Source organism: Capra hircus, chromosome 11, assembly GCF_001704415.2.
Source record: "Capra hircus breed San Clemente chromosome 11, ASM170441v1, whole genome shotgun sequence".
NCBI classification, from domain to species: Eukaryota; Metazoa; Chordata; class Mammalia; order Artiodactyla; family Bovidae; genus Capra; species Capra hircus.
Genome location: NC_030818.1, coordinates 24,403,336 through 24,425,044, shown reverse-complemented (window position 1 = coordinate 24,425,044; position 21,709 = coordinate 24,403,336). Strand labels below are relative to the sequence as shown.

At 44.5% G+C, this 21,709-nt stretch overlaps 1 long non-coding RNA gene across 1 annotated transcript in view; it reads right to left on the bottom strand.

The window, feature by feature from the left end:
- LOC106502609 overlaps positions 1-20,643 on the bottom strand; it is a 48,666-nt gene extending 28,023 nt beyond the window's left edge. The window contains exons 1-2 of the long non-coding RNA XR_001296255.2: positions 20,421-20,643; positions 12,136-12,229 (exon numbers count right to left, since the gene is read on the bottom strand). This is a non-coding gene — a long non-coding RNA (uncharacterized LOC106502609). The remainder of the gene's footprint in view (positions 1-12,135; positions 12,230-20,420) is intronic.

Sequence of the window (21,709 nt, the reverse complement as noted above, 5' to 3'; positions counted from 1 at the left end):
AACGGCAGATGGATGACTATGTGGTGAGATGAACCCAGATACTTAGATCTCTCAAGAGGAAAAAGAAAAACCTTAGAATCGTCTCCAGGGGACAGACACTGTGGTAGGTCCAGTGAAAATTATAAGTTTTGGGTTAGACACAGCTTCTGCCCACAACCCAAAAGAGTGTGTTAGGGGGACAGAATAGAAATACAGATAGAATTTTAGTCAATAAACATACCTCACAGGACAAAATGTAAGTACCTCAAAGGAATGAACTATGAATTAGGTTACTTGGGTTCAAATCCCAGCTAGGCTTTCTGGTCAACTGTGTGATCTTGGACAAATGTCTAGGACTCAATTTCATTTTAGGTAAAATAGGAATGAATAATGCCTAACTCAAAGGCAGGTATGAGGATTAAATAAGATAATGCATTTGAGAATCTGTTGAATCCACATTGTGGACTGCATGAGGCTACGTTTCTCAAACCTGGCTGCACACTAGAATCACTCTACCAGTGAAGTCGCTCAGTCATGTCGGACTCTTTGCGACCCCATGGACTGTAGTCTACCAGCCTCCTCCATCCATGGAATTTTCCAGGCAAGAGTACTGGAGTAGGTTGTCATTTCCTTCTCGAGGGCATCTTCCCAACCCAGGGATCAAACCCAGGTCTCCTGCATTGCAGGCAGACGCTTTACCATTTGAGCCACCAGGGAAGCCCAAATCACTCCGGGGAGTTAAAAACATACTGATGCCTGAGTCATGCCCCCAGAGATTCTGAATTGATTTTTATCATGTGTGGCTTTGGTGGTGGGATATTTAGAACGGTAGAAGAGAAAAAAACAAATCTGTAATTATAGTTGAAGATTTCAAAACCTTTCTCTTACTAATTGATGGAACATGTAGGATAGAAAATCTGTAAGGATATAGAGGACTTGAGCAATGACTAGAGAGGGCTAATTTAACTTAACATTTCTAAGAACATTCCACTTAACAGTGTACTTATTCTTTTCAAGAGCACACAGAAAAATTTCCAAGATAGACCATAAAAGATAGCTACAAAATCAGTCTTATGAAATTTTAAAATATCCAAATCAGAAGAATATGTTTTTTGATTACAGAGGAATTAAGCTAAATGTTAATCACAGAAAGATATCTAGGAAGTAGCCAATTGTTTGGGAACGAATTTGCACACTTCTAAATAACCTACAGGTCAAAGAAGAAATCAAAAGGGCAATTAAGAAGTAATCTGAAACTAAATGAAAACACAGTATATCAAAATTTTTGAAGTTTAGCCAAAACATATTTATAGGCAAGTTATACCACTAAACATAGTACAGAAGAAAGGCCTTAAACCAATGACTTTAGATACCATCATAAGCAACTAGAAAAAGAGCAAATTAAACCTCAACTAAGCAGAAAAATGTAAATTATCAAGATTAGAGAAGATATTAGTGAAACGGAAAACAAAAGCAACGGAGAAAATATATATGAAATTAAAAGCTGGTTCTTTGAGAAGATTAGTAAAATTGATAGACCTCTAGCCAGACTGATCAGGAAAAAAAGAGAAAGAAGACACAAATTACTAATATCAGGATTGAGAGAGGTGATATCACTATGGATTCTACAGATATTAAAATTACTATAAGATAATATCAAGAATAGCTTTGTGTCAATAAATATGACCAACTTAGAGGAAATATAAAAATTTTTTGATAGAATTTATTATTCAAACAAAAAAACAGATAACCAGTATAGTTCTACATCTGTTAAATAAATTGAATTAGTGGTTAAAAATCTTCCCACAAAGACAATTTCAGTCCAAGATGAATTCTATCCAACATTTAAGGAAGAAATCATATTCATTCTATATACAAACACTTCAAGTAACTTGAAGGGGATGGGGATGGAACATATCCCAACTCATTCTATAAGAACAGGATTACTCTGATACCAAAACTAGACAAAAAGATTACAATAAAAGAAAAGCAGAGACTGATATCTCTAATGAGTATAGATGTAAAAACTCTTAAGTAAGTTTTGGCAAATGGAATCTAACTATATATATGATAATAAATAGTAAACAAATGGATTTACCTCAAGATTTCAAGGTTAGTTTGATATTTGAAAATCAATGTAATTCACCATATTAACAGGCTTAAAAGAAAAACCAGAAGAATAGCTCAATAGATGCAGATTTGACAAAATTCAAGATCCATTTCTGATTTTTTAAAAAGCAACTCTCAGCAAAGTAGGGAGCATCTCAGAAAGGGCATTTATGAAAAACCTAATGATAACATCATACTTAATGGAAAAGACTGGCTCTCTTTCCTCTAAGACCAAGTACAAAGCAAGGTTGTCCACTATCACTAATTCTATTTAGCAATTTACTGCTTCTAGCAAGTACAATAAGGCAAGAAAAAACATATAAAAGGAAGCCACTCTGGACAAGAAGTAAAGCTGTCTTTACTTTTGAAAACATAAATATCTATGTGGAAAATTCTATGGAACCTAAGAAAGCTACAAAACTAATAAATGAGTCTAGTGAGGCTGCAGGACATAAGATCAATATTTTAAAAAACCAACTGTATTTCTAAATAGTTACAACAAAAAGTTGGAAACTGAACTTATATAAACATTTACAAGGGCATAACAGTATCAACTACTTAAAATTAAATCTCAAAAATGCAGTATGAGACCTGTACACTGAAAAAATATTGCTAAAAAGAGATTTAAAAAATGACCACATATATGAGAGATATTCCGTGTTCTTGTATTGGGATATTTAAAATTGTTAAGCTGTCAGTTCTCCCCAAATCTATAAAATCAAATCCCAATCAAAATCCCATTAGACTTTTTTAAACCCAGAAGTTGACAAATATTGTAAAATTTAAGTTAATTCTAAAATTCTTATTTAGAGAAAGAATAAAGTTGGATTTCAAGACTAATAATAAAGCTATAGTAATCAAGGCAACGTGATATTAGTATAAAGATAGATCAAGGGAACAGAATGGAGACTTTAGAAAAGACCCACAAATATAAGGTCAATTGGCTTTTGCACAAAGGTACAAAGGCAATTCAATAGAGAAAGGTCAGTCATTTCAACAAATAGTGAATGCTGCTGCTAGGTCACTTCAGTCGTGTCAGACTCTGTGCGACCCTAGACAGCAGCCCACCAGGCTCCCCATCCCTGGGATTCACCAGGCAAGAACACTGGAGTGGGTTGCCATTTCCTTCTCCAATACATCAAAGTGAAAAGTGAAAGTGAAGTCGCTCAGTTGTGTCCGACTCTTCGCAACCCCATGGACTGCAGCCTACTAGGCTCCTCCGTCCATGGGATTTTCCAGGCAAGAGTACTGGAGTGGGGTGCCATTGCCTTCTCCGAAAATAGTGAATATCCCTATGCAAAAAGTAAACATCATTCCATATCTTGCATCATATATAAAAACTAACTCAAAATGGATTATAGATCTAAATATAAAACCTAAAATTATAAAACGTCTAGAAAAATAACATAGAAGAAAATCTTTGTGAGATTTGGTCAGTTATACCACCGAAAGCACAACCCATTAAAAAATTATAAATTAAACCTTATCAAAATTAAGAACTTCTGCCCTTTGAAAGACATTGTTAGGGAATAAAAAGATTGAGAGACAGTATTTGTCAATCATATATCTGACAAAGGACTTATATTCAGAATACATAAAGAACTCTTAAAACTCAACAATTAAGAAAACAAAACCCAATTAAAAAATAAGCAAAAGACTTCAAAGATTCTCACCAAAAAAGATATAAGGATGGCAGATATACACATGAGAAGATCCTCAGCGTCAGCAGTCACTAGGAACATGTAAACTAATACCACAATGGAGATATTATTACACATCTAATAAAACAGCTAAAATTAGAAACACTGACAATACCAATCCAATTCCTAGAGTGGATGTGGAGCAACTGGAACTCATACATTTCTGGTAAGCAAGCAAAATGGTATTGTACAGTCACTTTGGGTAACAATGTGGCAGTTTCTTTTAAAGTTAAACGTATACTTACCATACCCACTTTTAGGTATTTACCTAGAGAAATGAAAACTCATATGCTCATACTTGTTCATGAAGGTTTATAGCAATGCTATTCATAGTTGTTTAAAACTGGAAACAACCCAAATGTCCTTTGCTGGTAAATGGTTAAGATAAATTGTGGTATATTCATACAATGGAATATTACTCAGCAGTAAAAAGGACAAACTAGTAATACAGGCAACAATGTAGATGAATCTCAGAATAATTATGTTGAGTAAGAGAAATCAGGTCTCCCCCCTCAAAAAAAAAAAAAAAAAGGGTATGGGTCCATTAAATTAAAATTCTAGAAAATGAAAACTAACCTATGGTGGCAGAAAGCAAATTAGTTGTTGCAGAATGGGTGGAGGGGTTGCCAAGGGGCATAAGAAAACTTTAGGGGTGATTAGCTTGATCATGGTGATAGTTTCACAGATGTATAACATATATCAAAATTCTTCCTACTGTACACCTAAAATATATGCAGCTTATTATATGTCAGTTATATCTCAAGAAAGCTGTGTAAAAACCTTTTATCTAGGGAACTCTAATGTGCAGCTAAATTTGAGGACACTGAAACATATACATAATTATCCTATGTCCTTCAGTTTTGGCTTGGAAGTTGGCTGCCATTAACCCACAGAGAGTTTTTCTATTGTCCAGATTCCAGTCCTGTAACAAATCTGAAACCTACAGGATAACTACAAAATGAACACAGCCCACCAGATAAATTCATTTTTGTAGTTACAGGGCCTTCATTTTAAACTGCAGGGAAGTATTAGATAAAAATTCCTAATCTGAAATAAAATACAGCAAGAGACTCAAGCCTTTAAGCTTCCAGGGCTATAAATCATCCACAGTGCAGAGACAATTTTGGAACTGGTAATTTGGTGAAACTGTTTTCCCCATCCCTCACAGTCTCAGCTTCTGTGCTACCCTTACTTTATTAGAGTTTGCTATTTGAACCTACTCCACTTTCTGCTTCTCTTTCCTTTGACCCAACCTGCAGGGCTTCCCAAATGGTTCAGCAGTAAAGAAATCGCCTGCAATGCAGGAGACACAGGAGACTCAGGTTCTATCTCTGAGTCAGGAAGATCCTTGGAAAATGATATGGCAACCCACTCCAGTATTCTTGCCTGAAAAATCCCATGGACAGAGGAGCCTGGTGGGCTACAGTCCAAAGGGTCGCAAGGAGTCAACATGACCGAGCAACAGGACCCAGAGCAGCAGTTCTTCCAAGAACAGGAACTTGAATGTATTGAAGAAGTTGCTAGCTTTGTTAGGCTAAGCGAGACCTCCTTAAATGAGTGTGCTTCCTGTTTCCTCTCAATGACTCACACAGGATAAACTATAAAGGACCTGAAATTGGCTGAAGGAGACCAGCCTACCCATCCCATCGTGCACGTTTTGCTCAGAGGCAGTAGGATGACTTAGGGTGGCAGAGTTTCACCTTCAGTGTGCCTATGAATCACCTGGGGATCCTGTCAAAATGCAGAAGCTGAGCCAGTAAGACTGGGGTGGACCCCAAGACTGCCTTTCTAACCAGCCTCTCCTTGGTAATGCTAATGCTGCTAGTTGGGTTGCAAGGCAAATGACCTTTCAAAGTCCTTTCATACCGGGGACACTGTGAAGCAATAATCACCCTATATAGGGAAGAAGAAGGCATTCAAGTCAAAGGCAGGAACACTGTATCAGCTCTGACTTTGATGACACTCTCCAAGTTATGAAACTCCTGCATTACATAAACGCTTATACATCCGCTAAGAGTAAGGATCTATTTGTTGTGAATAGCTCAGAGTGGTTTAAAAAAATGTTGATAGAATTTTCTTACCTTTTACTGAACAGGATTTGTAATAGAATGGTTTTTGTAGGTTATAGTTAGTCAATCCAATTCAAGTCACTTTATCATGGTTGCATCCAATCACGTCGTCCTATGTGCCCCCCCTCCTTTTATGAAAGATGAAATGCTAATGTTTAATATACTACATAGCTGGTGTTTTCAGATCTTATGACAAATGGGCTGGTTTCTCTCTTAGATAGTGAGAGGATTATATTGCATGTCCTGAATTTTCTTCTTTTTGAGGCAAAGATAGCTCTGGTAACAGCAGCGGTTGCTTTTAGTGATTTATAGTAAAATCCCTTGGAAAGAATCACAGGACAGGATTGAAGCGTGGTCATGAATCTTCCTGGGGAAGCTGGCTGCAGTCCTTGGGTGGGTCTTTTTCACCCACTACTTTCTTTCCTCCCCCTCTGCTTTGTACATCATACTGCATGATTTTTTTCCAGGGCAGATTCTTGATTTTTGGAAAGGGACAGCGTAGTTTAGTTCTGCCTAAGACTGACACATTCAAACAAACACATTTCAAATCTCTCCGAATTTGCAATTGAAACCAAGAGAATCCTTGATGTGCTGAAGACCAGGCCAATCTATATTTTCCATCAAACTTCTTATTAAGGGTCATTTTCCATCTCAGTTTACCTTGCTATTTAAATTAGTTCATCGTGATTTTCAATGAAAATAATTGAAGGAAATGCATCCATAAAAGCTAAGAGTAAATCTATATTCTTAGCCCTGTATTCCTTGTCCAGGGTTCCTTATTAAGTGATTACAACAGCAATTTTCTGTCTTTCAAGTCCATTTCTGCAGAAGAATTTGAATCACCACTGGAATGCATGTGGTAATGAGAGGAGTTCTGTCAACAATATGTGACATGAGAGAGGGGAGCATAGGAGTTGGGCTGTCTGGACGATGGTTTTGGATGGGGTTTGGGGTTTTCGTTGTTGCCAGAAAACTCAAAGTTCAAAGAGAGTAGAAAAGCATATTGATTAGCTTTGGACTGGTCAAAGACTAGATTTATATCTGAATTTAACTAATGTTTTACACATGGTCTCCTTTGTGTTTGAAAGATGCTGTACCCCGGGTTATTTAAAGACCGGGGCCAGCTGAAAGTAATTCCTCTTCTTGTCTTCTCTCCTCCAAATCATGACCATTTAATAGGCTGGTAGATATTAAATCTCTAGGAACAAAAGGGAGTGCGACTGGCACACATGACCTGTGATCTCTAAAGTCCCTGTTGGCGCCACAAGATCTTCGTGGCTTATTTTTCTCCCCAAACCTCTTATTCCAAAGGCCACGTTCATAGGGATATCTGGAGAACCAAGCTGACCACTTGCCCATCTGACAATTCATCTTCTTTTGCCCCATTTATCAAAGACATTTGGATCCGCTCCTGTCAACTTCAGCTCCATCAGTTAATTTTCTTTCTTTTTCTAATTCTTTTTAAAAATTATTTTATTTATTTATTTGGCTGCAATGGGTCTTTGTTGTGGCATGTGGGATCTAGTTCCCAGACCAGGGATTGACCCCAAGCCCCCTGCATTAGGAACACAGAGTCTTAGCCACTGGACCACCAGGAAGCCCCCTCCATCAGTTAATTTTTGTTTAAAATTTACGTTCTTAACATAACTGGACTTCCCTGGTGGTTCAGATGGTAAAGAATCTGCCTGTAATGTGGGAGACCTGGGTTCAATCCCTGGGTTGGGAAGATCTCCTGGAGAAGGGAATGGCAACCCACTCCAGTATTCTTGCTTGCAGAATCCCATAGACAGAGAAGCCTGGTATTTGAGTTTGGTATCTGAACCCACTCCACTTTCTGCTGCTTTTTCCTTTGACCCAATCTGCAGGGCTTCCCCAATGGTTTAGCAGTAAAGAAACCGCCTACAATGCAGGAGACACATGGCTACAGTCCATGAGTTGGAAAAGAGTTGGACACAAATGAACGACTGCACTTTCACTTTTTCAACATAATTAGGTGCATTGTGCTGAGCACTTTACTCATATTATCTTATTTAATCCTCATGATCCCCATTCTAGAGGTGAGAAACCTGAAGCTCAGGTAGGTTCCATCACTTGCTCAAGTCTTCAAGGACAGGATCCAAAATAAGACAATTTAACCCAGGCGTGTGCTAATAACCATTGTGTATCCTGCTTCCTTCATCTGCAGGTTTTTATAGAACTGGGAGACTGAAGGAGTTTGGCAAAGGGACAAGAATACGGACTCTAATGAAGTTGCCTTAAAGCTTCCTAGTTATCCATTCATTCAACAATAGTGTGCTCATGCTCAACTCTTACAAAAGCATGCTTTCAATGAAAGGTCATAGCATCACTCTGTGTTGTTGTTATTTAGTCACTAAGTCGTGTCCGACTCTTTGCCAACCCTTGGACTGTAGCCCATCAGGCTCCTCTGTCCATGGGATTTCCCAGGCAAGAATACTGCAGTGGGGTGCCATTTCCTTCTCCAGGGGATCTTCCCCACCCAGGGACTGAGCTCAAGTCTCCTGCATTGGCAGGTGGGTTCTCTACCACCGTGCCACCAGGAAAGCCCAGCATCACTCAACAGCCGACACCTGTTCCTGGCAGTGGTCCCCCACACTACTCACAGGGTAAGTCTCCTGAAGCCATGTTTCGATTTTAAAACCTGTCCCCCTAGTTAGAGTAGGATGTGTTCCAAGCTGGTCGACGAGATTCTTCCCATTGGAAATCTGAAACTGGGAAGAAGAGATGGAGATTCAGCCTCTGATACAGCTGGAACTCTGTCATGCAAACAGTGTAACATGCAAACTCAGGAGCTGTAGAGAAGCCATTTTCTTCCACAAATGAGAGTGGGGAGAGGGGAGAAGGGTGAGGGGCGGAGAAGGGAAAAGGGGAGAGGGGAGGGGTTATTAGAGGACAGAAGAGGAGAGAGAAATAATATGAGGACGATGAAGCAGACACAGGGTAGCTGAGACCAGATGGACAGGGGACTTTTTGCCAACTTTCCAGTACATGGCTTCAGCTCCTCAAGAAGTATCCCTGTTTCCTTAAAAACACTCTTTTTTGATTAAGCTGCTTCAAGTTGATTTCTGTGCATTGCAATGAAAATCCTAATGAATGGATTCAAACTCCTAAAAGACCTAGGAACTCTGACACTTTTGAATCTCCCCAGAGCCCAATAGCAGACTCTGCATTCAATCAATGCTTTGTTCTTCATTCTCGGCTCCAGTGTGCTCCAACCCTGCCCACTTATCTGGAGTCTTTATTCAATCATCTAATTGTATTGCCTGAATACAGGCTGTTTTCTCTCGCGTTCACCTTACATTCTGCTATGAGATCAACCTTCCAAAACTTTGTTTTCCCTCACGTGTTACTCTCCAGTTTGAAAATTTGTCACTGTGCACTGGCTTTCTCCAGTTGTGGCGAGTGACGGCTACTCTCTGGTTGTGCAGCAGAGTGGTGTTCTCTTTGTGGAGCGCAGGCTCAGTAGTTGTGGTGCATGGGCTTAGCTGCCCTGTGGTATGTGGGATCTTCCCGGCCCAGGAATCAAACTGGTGTCCCTTGCATTGGCAGGCAAATTCTTATCCATTGCATCACCAGCGAAGTCCTCACTAGCCCCTAATTGCGTCTCCTGGAACACCCAAGGAGATGGTCCATGGTAACAAGATTCTGTGGTCAAAGACTCTTGGGAAGTCAGATTCCCTCCTCTCTTGACCTTGCCACATACATAAACAATATTAAAGGCTTCGAGAAGTTCTATGTATAAACCATCCCCCTGGCCCCACCCTGCTACCCCACACACACCAAAAAACAAAAACAACTCAGCTTGAATTTGACTAGACATTTCCTCTCTTGATGTGACACCTCTGGTACAAGGGGAAACAGCTACAGAATTAGAGCCAAACATCTTTTTGACCCTCTCTGCATGTGCCCCATTTATGACTTATCCAATCAGATGGACCACTTCCCCCTCAATCGCAGACTGCAGCCACACGCACCTCCTTCTTGCCTCCTGTGTTTCTGGCCTCTGTGTCCCTCCACATGGAATGCTCCTAGTCCACCCTGCCTCCAAGCTCCACCTTCTCCATGGAGTCTTCCCAGACCACTCAAGTCTACCTTGTGCTTGCAGTTTTCTCACCTCCCAAAGCACTTGTGATTCGAACCACAGAGTTAGCACGTAGTCATTCACACATAATCTATCTGACTCTTTCACACTTCTATGTTTGTCGACACACACAGAGTGCAGGTTTATGTGACATGGAAACCATATCTTTTCTTCTATAATATCTAGCTCAGGACTAGCACAAAAATACATTTTTAAGGATGATTGCATTGAATGAATTGGGTGGACTCCCTGATTTAGAATGACAAATATTTTCCCTCCATCTGCTCAAGAATGGCCTGGCCATAAGAGTAAGTATCCTTACTCTGCTGCTGCTGCTGCTGCTGCTGCTGCTGCTGCTGAGTCGCTTTAGTCGTGTCCGACTCTGTGCGACCCCATAGACGGCAGCCCACCAGGCTCCCCCGTCCCTGGGATTCTCCAGGCAAGAACACTGGAGTGGGTTGCCATTTCCTTTTCCAGTGCATGAAAGTGAAAAGTGAAAATGAAGTCGCTCAGTCATGTCCGACTCTTCACAACCCCATGGACTGCAGCCTACCAGACTCTTCCGTCCGTGGGATTTTCCAGGCAAGAGTACTGGCGTGGGGTGCCATTGCCTTCTCCGACTCTGATGCTCAGAGTAAGCCTAATGCCAGGCTTTCTCTGAAGGACACAAGGATAGCTGAATGCTTGTGAGGAGTTACTTCTGCCAATGCAGGGTTCTCTTGGTCTAGAACTTCGAAGGGATCCTTACTTGCTGGTAAGGGAAGAAGGTTAGATTGTCCAAAAACACAGGTGGTGCAGACAACCTTGCCACAATTAAAATTCTATGCTTGGAAACAACCTAAATACTCTCCCACATAAAACTGGGCAATTCCATGGCACAAAATCCACAGCATAAAATCATGAACAGCTTTAACAAATCATATTGTATGTAAGAATATTTAATGACTTGGGGAAATTATGATACATTGTTAAATGAGAAAAAATTTCTAAAAGAATGTATATACTATGTTTATAATTTGATTTAAAAAGAATATGCATGCATTGTAAATGTAAACAAATATGTTCATATTGATTATATCTGGGTGGCGGGAACACAAGTGTTGCTTCTTTTGTTTTTCCAATCACTTTTTGTACTTTTCTGTATTTTTCTGGTTTTCTACATTGAACATATTTTTGTAATCAGAAAAAAAAATAATCAAGACACAATTTTCATTTTTTTTTCCTCCTCCCAGCTCCTGCCTTCATACGGAATGTTTCAAGTCAAGTTCAGAGGCCCAGAGATGCCTCTCTACTTTGACTTGGTGCCTTAACCTCTTATTGGTTTTGTTCAGTTTTCTTTTTGATTATGCTAACGTAGGAATGTCCCAGAATCTACCAATAACCTGGGCACTGTCCAGTGTAGGCATCTGAGCTGAATGTAAGGAGCAGATCAAAAGAACCTCTGCCCCGTTCCTTCCCTAGACACACTCTGACTCCCTTCACTCTCTTTTCCTTCCCTCACTCTCTTTTCTCCTAGGAAGAAAATGCTGATGGATGTGGATATTAAAACCACATCCTTAAAAGAGATACAGAGGAAAGGCATAGGATTATACAGTATCTCCCCATGAATACGTACAACTTTACCCAATTACTGCCTAAGAAAGATTCCAGCTCAGCTAGTCTGCTACTGTGCTGATCCGATGTAAGATCTGGGAAGAACTAAGACTTGAAAGGGGCCTGAGAGGCCAGGAATTGTTACACTGGAAATGGAGAAAAGAAAAGGTCCAAGGAGACAGAAGCTAGGAGGAAGGGCATCAAGAACCTGTGTGCGTGCGTGCGTGTGTGTGTGTGTGTGTGTGTGTGTGTGTGCGTGTGTGTGTGTGTGGTGGAGGTACAGAGGGTGGGGGAGGATTGTTAACTGACTTTGGGGAGAGTGAAGAGGACCAAAATAGGGCAATGGTCAGTGGAGGAAAGAGATGTTAGACTGAGCGTTGAGAATATACTTTAAGCCTTTGACCTCTCTCATGAGACTGGGTAAATATTTTTAACTAATTTAAATTACATTGTTATACAGGAGTGCTGTTTCTTCCGCTGTGTTTTGTGTCTAATCCAAACCACACAGGGCATCCCTATTCATGTTAAGGATGAATGCCTTCCTTATGAATGAAGGTTTCCTATGGAGAAAATGACACCAGCTTACCGTATTTCCATGCCTTTCACCACACTCTTGGCACCAGGTAAGCTCCATCAATGCACATACGTTGCTTAAGATGAAGGTACAGCTGAACAGGGCCCTGTTTTGGAAAAAAGGCAAATTGGTTTGCGTCTGTCTTCTAAACTTGGGTCTTGTCTTTATGTCTAGTCAAGGGGGATCTTCTGGAGCTTCTGCCTAGAGCTCTTTGGAAGTTCTGCCTGCAGTTATTTAGGCCTGTCATGAGATGAAGCCTCAACTCTGTAAAGGCTCTGAGATTCTACTTCGCCTCAGGACCTGTAAAGCCTCCTGCCCCAGACCTTATACTGGCCTCAAACTCCCAGTGCAGCCACACTGTTGATACCACAGGGTCTCCATCTGAAATGTCTGGAGGGCCCCAGGAGCCTTATTTAATTGGTTTATCTTTAGTGCAGAGGCTCCTTGCATAACATTGGCATCTTTCGAGAAGGAATACATTGGCAGTCAACCTGGAGGCTGTAATCCCTATGGGAAAGGAAGGCAAGGCCTCCAGGAGGCCTCTGTTAACAGTGGACATATGGGGGCCAGGCAAGCAGAACTATTAACCATCTGCATCCAATAATGGCAGAAACCTGATGAAATGGCCTGAGTACTACCCCAGACATCTGGTACTGCAGCATCCTTCACTGAGAAGGCACTTAAAGGAAGAGGTGAAGAGACAGGAGTTTCTTTTTCAAAGTCTCCACTTGTAGGTTCCTGTCCTTTGGCCTTTACTGTCTCTGGTGGCTCTGTCAACCTGTACAGTTGTCTCTCTGTATCCACGGGGCACTGGTTCCAGCAGTCTCTGCAAATACTAAAATCCGTGGATGCTCAAATACTTCATGAAAGATGGTATAGTCCACTGAATACAGTTGACCCTCCATATCCATGGATTAAACAGTCTGTGGTTGATTGAACCCCTTAATGAGAAACCTGCAAATAGGGAGTGCTGATTTTACATTTATTAAAAATCACCCACGGACAAGTTGACCCAGGCAGTTCACACCCACGTTGTTCAAGTGTCAACTGTAACTGGCCCACTTAGGGCTGGGAGAACAGCTAAAAACCAACCGACAATGATGGGAACTTGGGTAAGTCAGCATCATTGGTCCAGGCTTTTATTACTCTATATGTGGTAAATAAAGTCACTTTGTCACCTACCGTGCGGGAGATTCTATCATCTATCTATCTATGTAGCGATTATGAGCACTGTTTGCTCATTCCAACTTGACCTGACTTTGCCCATGAATCATGCGTTTATGGTCAGCTCCAACTGCTCTTTCCGGTTCCATTTTCCCCTTTGCTCTTGGCACAGAAATTTTGGATATTTTCACTCATTCCGAAAAACATGCATTGGTTTCTCTACCATGTGTCAGGCATTGCTCTGGCCATCTCAGATATATTTGTGAACAATATATAGAGAGATCCCTGTGGGGGTGGAGTTGAGGGGAAGATAGATAATAATAAGCAATAAACATAAATATATAAATCATATAGTATGTTAGGAGATAATAAATGCTTTGGGGACAGGAAAGAACAAGGTTGTGCAGGTTAAGGGTGATCAAGAGTGTCAGGATGCAGGGAAAGGGCAAGTTTTGGTATTACACAGGGTGGTCCAATGGGTCTTATTGAAAAGTTGAGAATCTGAAGACTGCAGAAATGAGAAAGCTGGAAGTAGACTCAGGGCAAGAGTGTTCCGGTAGAGGGTACATCTATAGCAAGGAGGCTGGGCTCCCAGAATGAGTGAGGAAGGGAATATCCAGAGAGGAAGACAGGGACTTCCCTGGTGGTCCAGTGATTAGAACTCTGTGCTTCCACTGCCAGGGACCTGAGCTCAATTCCTGGTTGGGGAACTAAGATCCTACATGTCATGCAGCTTGGCCAAAAAAAAAAAAAAAAAGAATAAAATAAAATACTCCAAAGAAGAAAGAGGTGAGTGCTGGGAGAGGTGGGTAGATAATTAATGCAGGACCTGTTTTGGCCATCATAAAGACTAGTTTTTATACTGAGAGGAGTAGGGACTTATTAAAGAGTAAGCCTAAAAGAATTAGAGGAGAGGGGGCTTTGGAAGTTTTGATTAGAGAGTGATATGGTCTAAAGTACATTCTAAAAGGATCACTCTGGCTTCTTTGCGGAAGGTCAGAGTAGAAGTGGGGAGACTTGACAGGTGGGCACAGTGGTAATCCAGGAGAGAGACGATGGTGTCTTTGACTAGGATGGCAGCCAGGAAAGAGGTGAGAAGTGGTTGGATTCTGGGTGTATTCTGTTGGTAGAGTTAATTCCTACCAGATCTGATGTGCGAGTGAGAAGAAGACAAGAGTCAAGGGTAACTCAGTTTTCTGGCCTGAACCATTGAAAGAACAGAGTTGCCACCATTATGATAGGAAAGACTGCAGGTAGATCAAGTTTGGGGAGCATCTCGAGACTTCAGTTTTGGACATCTTGAGTTTGGAGATATGGGGCAGACAGCTGGATATATGAGTCTAGAGTTCAGGGAAGAGGTCTGGACTAGACATATAAATGTGGGTCATGAGTGTATTGGTTGTATTTAAAACCACATATCTAGATGAGATCATCAAAAGAGGTAGATAAAAAAGAGCAGAGGATTGAAGTCTGAGTCCTGGGCAAGTCAACATTTAGAGGTCAGGGAAAAGAGGGGGAGCCATGGAAAGAGACCAAGAAGGTGGGTGCAGTGAGAGAGGAGAGTGAGATGCTCTGGAAGCCTAGGGAAAAACATATATGGAGGAGGAGGATGTGGTCCATTATATCAGATGTTATTAATAAGATGAGAACTGAGAATCGACCACTGGATTTAGTTAAGTCATGGTGGCTAGGACCAGAATAATTTCTGTGGAACTCTGAGGGACACAGACCTGATTGTGGGGTTGGTGTAAGAGAGGACTGGAGGAGAGGAACTGGGCATAGCAAGTACGGATGAGTCTTCTGAGGGATCTGCTCTAAAGTGGAGCACACAAATGCGACAGAAGCTGCCAAGGCAAGTACAGTCATTAAAAGACTTTTCTTTTTTTTTTTTAAGATGCAGGAAATAATAGCATGTTTGTGTGCTGATGGAAAGAATCCAGCAGAGTAATAATCTGGTGTAGGGGAGGAAAGAAAGAATTACTGAGTAATGTCCGTGAGTAGGTGAGAGGGACTGGATTGCCTACACAAGTGGAGGAATTTGCTTTTGATGGATGAGTCAGCACTGAGATAGTAGGTGGAAAGGCAAAGTATGAAGATGAAGCTGCTGGACAGGGGATAAATGTGATGTTAGGGATCTGCAGCTTTCTCCTTTGGCTCCTTCTATTTTCCCAGGGGAAAAAGAATCCCAGTAGATTCTTTTAGAATTCAGGTGATAGAGAGTGTGGAGGGAATCTGAAGGGTTTGAGAAGAGAAAAGAAAGGATGAAACTGTCATCCAGGAGCCTAGGTGAGTGAGTGGACCAGGGAACCTAAGTATTACAGTTGGGAAACACTAAGGGCCCACTTAAGTTTCATCAATATGAACTTCAAATGAGGTCAAGCAGCCTGGCTGGGTGTATTTCTCCAGGTGATATGGTCATGAAATTTTACACTGGGTCAGGAGGGAGTAAGAACATCAAAGGGGTGGGCAACAGTGAAGGGTGGTGGGATCAATTGATTGAAGGTTCTCATTGGGTCAGAGGATAACTGAGATCAAGCAAGGGGATAACTTGGAACGATAGGAGGATGCATAAAATTGAGATTATGGAGGGACTGCTGTTTAATCACAGCTATGGGTTGAAGGGAGGGAAAAATCACTGGAGGACAGAAATTCAAGAGATTGAAAGGTCTGGGTATTGGAAGGGTCATTGACATGTATACCAAGTCACCAAGAGTTAAGACAGTGTTAGAAAGAGTGAGTGATGATGAACCAAGATCTAGAAAAACTGCAAACAAAATATGGCCAGGGGGTCAGGAGAAGATAGCAGCGATTGGTAAAATCTGATAAGATGCAACTGAATGTGGTATGCAAGAGAGTACTTGCAAAGGTGACAATCAGGATTACGGAGGACACCTATCTCCCCTCTAGGCCTAGGGAAGAAGGCTGACTCAGGCCCCACTGGAGAAGGCTGTGGGGTCAGCAGTGAACTCAGGGGAGAGCTAGGGGTCCCATAGCGAAAGAAGTGAAGGGGATGCTCAGAGAATAGACTGAGGATAAAGGAAAGTTTGCTAATCATGGATTATGAACTCCAGATGTCACGGAAGAAGAGTTTCAAGAGTGAGGAGGGTGGGAGAGGCCACAGAATAGGAGAAGGACAGGGCCTCTGGGAGCCAGGGGGATTTTAGGACCGGCAGAACAGGAGCGAGTTCACAGTGAGATTAGTCCCACTGGATACAAAGCAGATGATGGTGGCAAGGCTGAATGCTGGGATTTCAGGGGCTCCCACTAACGTAGGAGGTGACAGGAGGCTCTCTGAAGAGAACATGCCCTGACCCAGCCAGTCAACTCCCTGAAGAGGCCTTTCCTACTCTTTCCCTGCTCTCTTAATTTGTCGCCTTTTCCAAAGGCAGTTGTGACAAGTCTGAGTGCCACACTATCCACTGGGTTTGAAAGTAGGTGGACAGACTTTCCTGTCTCTGATAACTGAATTTCCTGTTTCTCTGAAAGCCCTAAAAGTACTTCATCACATTCACACCCTCCACACCCCAGAGTACACATCCGGGGCTCTATTGACACACTTGTCCTATGGACTGCTGCCAAGAAGGTCCGAGTTCAAATATTCAGGGCTGAAACTCTCCCCCATGGACATCTGGGGAAGGCTGATGTCCCAAGGTCTATCAGGTAGTCTAAGGCCATCTCATCTGCCTTCACGTCGCCACACAAAACCTTCTCTCCTCTCTGCCGGCACAGTAAACTGCTTTGGCAGGAAAGCTTCCAAGTTTGGGAAAGATGGTTTTCCCTCCTGTGGTCCACATTTCAGAGCTCACAGCTGCTCACCATCTTGGTGAATGAGACCGTGCTTCAGTTCCTGGCTGCTCAAACCCCAGTTAATCACTTGGTCCTTGTCTTTATTCAGCTCCTCTTCCAGGCTCAGTTCTGTCCTGGTTTAAAGCCAGATCCATTCCTTCGGGCTTGCTCACAGCCTGAGCCGGCCGCCCTCTAATCACCTCCAGGGTGTGCTTCTGGACACTCCCCAAGGCACTTCCAGAAGGAGGTTTGGGGAAGGCAGCCCAAGATGCTAATGAAAGTGTGGTGCTTGCAAAGATACATGAAAGGATGAGCTTCTGGGAAGCAGCTGATGTTCTGACATCCAAGTCAGTTGTTCAAACATTAATTTCTCATCTTGCGGTCTTCCAGGATCTCAGAAATCTGCTCTGCTCTGGTATGGCTGGGCGCCTTGTCCAGGGGAGCCCTACTTTCTCTTCTACCCTCACTTTAACTTACCTCAACTGTTCTATCACAACCAGCTCTCCAGAAAAGATATCCAAACCAGAATGTGACTAGTTAGACTCAACAGTTACCTCTTCAGTGAATAACTGCATTTTAGTGAGAGAGATGGGGGTCAGCAAATTCAGATGTTAATGGGCCAACAGGAGGATGGGAGTGAAAAACAGGATGCGATGGCTGGGATTGTGGTGGACCACAAAGTACTCATCAGTGTGGCCAGCTCTTAAGATTTAGGGGGAGAAGCTAAAAGAAAAAGAAAGAAAATTCAGATATTTCTGTACCATCTTCCAATTTTAAATGCTTGGTAATTAACTCAACTTTTAAAAAACACTAGGAAAGCTAGACAAATATCTTTGGGTCGCCTTGGCGCATGGCCCAAGATGAGACAGCAGTGACCTGTAAGCACACATCTGACTCTGTGTTGAGCACAATGGTTCTTTAATGGTTGATTTTTAGTTAGAAGGCCACTTGGGGCTCCTTGTAGTCCTGAAATCACACAGGAAGGCCTGACCTTGATGATTATATCCAGGCCACTCAGAGTCCTCCTCCTATGGGCAGTCTGTTCCTCTGTACTCTGGAGTCTTGGAATAGGTTGCATGGCCCCCTCAGGAAAACCATCAATTTCAATGAAGCTGCAATCACTGGGGCCTGCTAGAGGCTGGTGGGTGTTACAGCAATGTCTTCCTCACTGTGAAAGGCAGCTGAAGGCTGAAGTGGAGTCATTCCAATCTCTGGTCAGAAAGAGCATCAGAGTCAATTACCCTACAGCAGAGGTTCCACAGGTAGCCACCGGAGTCAGATCCCTGGGCTTGAAACTCTCCTTTGCTAGTTAATTAGTCTCTCTGACCTCAGTTTTCTCATGTGTAATAACAGGGAATTAATAGTACATTCTGGAGAAGGCAATGGCACCCCACTCCAGTACTCTTGCCTGGAAATCCCATGGATGGAGGAGCTTGGTAGGCTGCAGTCCATGGAATCGCTAAGTCGGACATGACTGAATGACTTCACTTTTCACCTTTCGCTTTCATGCATTGGAGAAGGAAATGGCAACCCACTCCAGTGTTCTTGCCTGGAGAATCCCAGGGACGGGGGAGCCTGGTGGGCTGCCGTCTATGGGGTCGCACAGAGTCAGACTCGACTGAAGTGACTTAGCAATTAGCAATAGTACAATCTAAGTAGGGTTCAGTGTGATGAGCTGGGCAAGTGTTTCCTGTGCACAGACACTGTAGAGTAAGCACCCACACTGGGAAGGGGATGTGACTTCATTTTCAAACCAGGGCTCTATTTAGTATTTAGTGAGAGCTTATTTTTACAGTCACATTTGAAAACTGGTGGTTCAGATCTGTTTCACTCATCATCTCCAAACCTGCCTTGCTCTTTGCCACTCTCTCCTGGAGGCATGAGATTCTCTGAGATCCTGGGGACAATTTTTGTGTCTGAATCCCTTAGCCCCAGGCGGTGGAACTTCATTAGCCTTTTCCCCAGTGGAGTCTTTTTCTGTCCAACAGGCTCTTTCTCAGCGAGCTGCATGCACCTCAACAAGTCCCAGGCTCAGGAGACTGGTTCAGAAGGTCCCACTAAACTGGGAACCAGCGTGCTGGGAAAGCAATTCTCTTTTCTAATGTGGCCATACCCACTCTTTGCATATACTTAACTCCCCCCTTCCTTTTCCTCCTCTTTTAAATACAGTCTGCCTCCAGCCTGTTCCCCACCATCACCCCCCTCCCCCCACACAAAAAGTGCTATCAAAAATTCAGAATCAAACTTTACATTTTAAGATGTGATTTAGTTGGTTGCCTTCCAACCTCAGGCAGCATCCCCTCATGCATCTTTGTAACAGGAGCCAGCATTTCCGGAAGACTGGCCACACAGCCTGGGGTCCCTGGGAGAAGCCTTTAAAAAAAATATCTGCGCAGGAAGGGAGCCGTCTGCGAATGGCAGTTAGGGAGGGTATCCAGAGTACAGAGAAAACCCTCAGGTTAGGCACTTAGGGGGTCTGGGGACAGGAAAGGGAAGCCAGGCCTCAGAAACAGATGGAGTCCGCCCCTCCCGACTCCGAGAGCCGCCTGCAGCGCAATGATGGCCGGAAGTGCCCGGCTCGGAAGAGGGTGAGCGGGGAGGGGCTGCCTGCGAGCCGTGTCTCCCAACTCGCTGGACTGGGATGTTTATAGCACCTGTTTTTCTCGACCTGTCTCCACCTGGATTTCTGCGGTCTGTGGCTGCAGCGTGTGTCGGGGGGAAGAGGGAGCGCACCTCCTGAGGCTGATTCTCGGCCTCGGGGCTCTGGCTGGAAAGGGAGTTCCAGTATCCAAACGAATGGCCAAATGGGGGAACTTCGAGGCAGAGCGGCTCTTACCGTGCCGCGTTTGCAAAGAAGTGGGCGGTTAGGCCCGGTGAAACCCGGGGCTTTCCAACCCCACCTCGTGTTCTGTTGACCGCAGCCGTGGGCGTGGGTGAGGCGGGTGTGGGCAGCGGGGGAAGTGGCTCCCACCTTCCTCGTCGCCTGGGGGCTCTGGCTTTCCCTTTCTTGCTCCTCCAAAGGGTTAAAGCCTGAACGACTGTCCACTCTCCGAAGGGGGATGGGGGTGGTGGTGGGGGTGGTGGGAGGTATCTGCATTTGGAAAGAGGAGCCCAGAGGGCACGGGGTGGCCATTCTCTATTCAGACCCATATGTAGAGTCCAGGCCATCCGGGGCTGCACCCTCAACTTCTCCTAATCGCTACGTGCCTGGTTGTTCTCAGACTGCGATGACATCATTTTAAAAAATGAAAATAACTGCTCTTTAGGCTTTTAAAGAACCTGGAGGGCAAATAAACCCGAGGAAGAGTCTTCCGCCGGTCCCTGAGGCGGCCGTCTAGAGTGCCTACCTGAAAAGCCGCCCTGTCTGCTCCATCAGAAGAGGCCTTGGGCAGGATGGGCGGAAGATCCCGGGAGGTTTAGGACAGCAGCGGTACCTAGAGAAACGAGAACATCGTCGATGTTGATCCGGCAGGTTCCTTTTCTCAACCTCTGGGCGGCACAAACTTGGTAGCGCTGCTGTTGCTGCTGCTGCTAAGTCACTTCAGTCGTGTCCGACTCTGTGCAACCCCATAGACGGCAGCCCACCAGGCTCCCCCGTCTCTGAGATTCTCCAGGCAAGTGGGTTGCCATTTCCTTCTCCAATGCATGAAAGTAAAAAGTGAAAGTGAAGTCGCTCTGTCGTGTCCGACTCTTAGAGACCCCATGGACTGCAGCCTACCAGGCTCCTCCGTCCATGGGATTTTCCAGGCAGGAGTACTGGAGTGGGGTGCCATTGCCTTCTCGGAGCAATGTTGTTAGGGTGACCATTTCACAGGTGGAGAAACTGAGGCTTAGAAAGGCCAAGGGACGTGCCCCCAAAGGGATGTAGCAAGGGCCACCTTCTGTTTCAAACTCAGATTCCGGGGGCCTGCGGGGGTCGGCGGCAGCCAGGGATGTGTGGGGGGTGGCGCGGCGGGGACCGAGGAGGCGGGAGGGCAGGCGCGGGGAGGGGGCGGTTCAGCCGGCGGCGGCCTCGCGGGGAGGAGCAGGGGCCGGGGCCGCCGCACAGGTCTGGTGCCGCTCGAGGGCCGGTTTGATCGCAGGGACTAGAGGAGGCCCTCCGGGGATCCGGAGCGGGACTGCGAGGCCCGGGCAGCTGCCAGACGCGGCTGGTGACTGGCCTGCGCCGCCGGCCCCCACCTCCCGGCTGCGCTGCGGTCGGGCAGCGAGCAGGCCGCATACCGCTCGGCGCAGAGGAAATGGCTGGAATTCCTCCCGCGGCGCCTCGCGCTCGGGCCTCGGGGCGGGCGGGGCGCTGGCGAGGGCTGCGCGGCTCCCAGCCCGCGGCACCGAGGGGGGACCCCTTTCCTGGGAGCGCCGCCGTCTCTCACTGCCAGCATCCGCGCTCCCCGGGCACAGGCTCGGCCCCCACGGAGACTCCACGGCCCTGCCCAGTCTTCTGGCCCCTTAACCTGTTCCTGGTTTTCTGGGCCGGCCATCTGGGAAGCGGTTCTGCGTCCCCTGCTCAGTCCCCTCGGGCCTCCCTGCCGATCAGGCCTCGGGCCCCACTTCTGGGATGGTGCAAACGGGGCGCGCTGCACGCCAGGGCCTCAGCAGAGCGTGATGCTGGAGCTCCAGGCAGGGAGGCCTCTGCAAG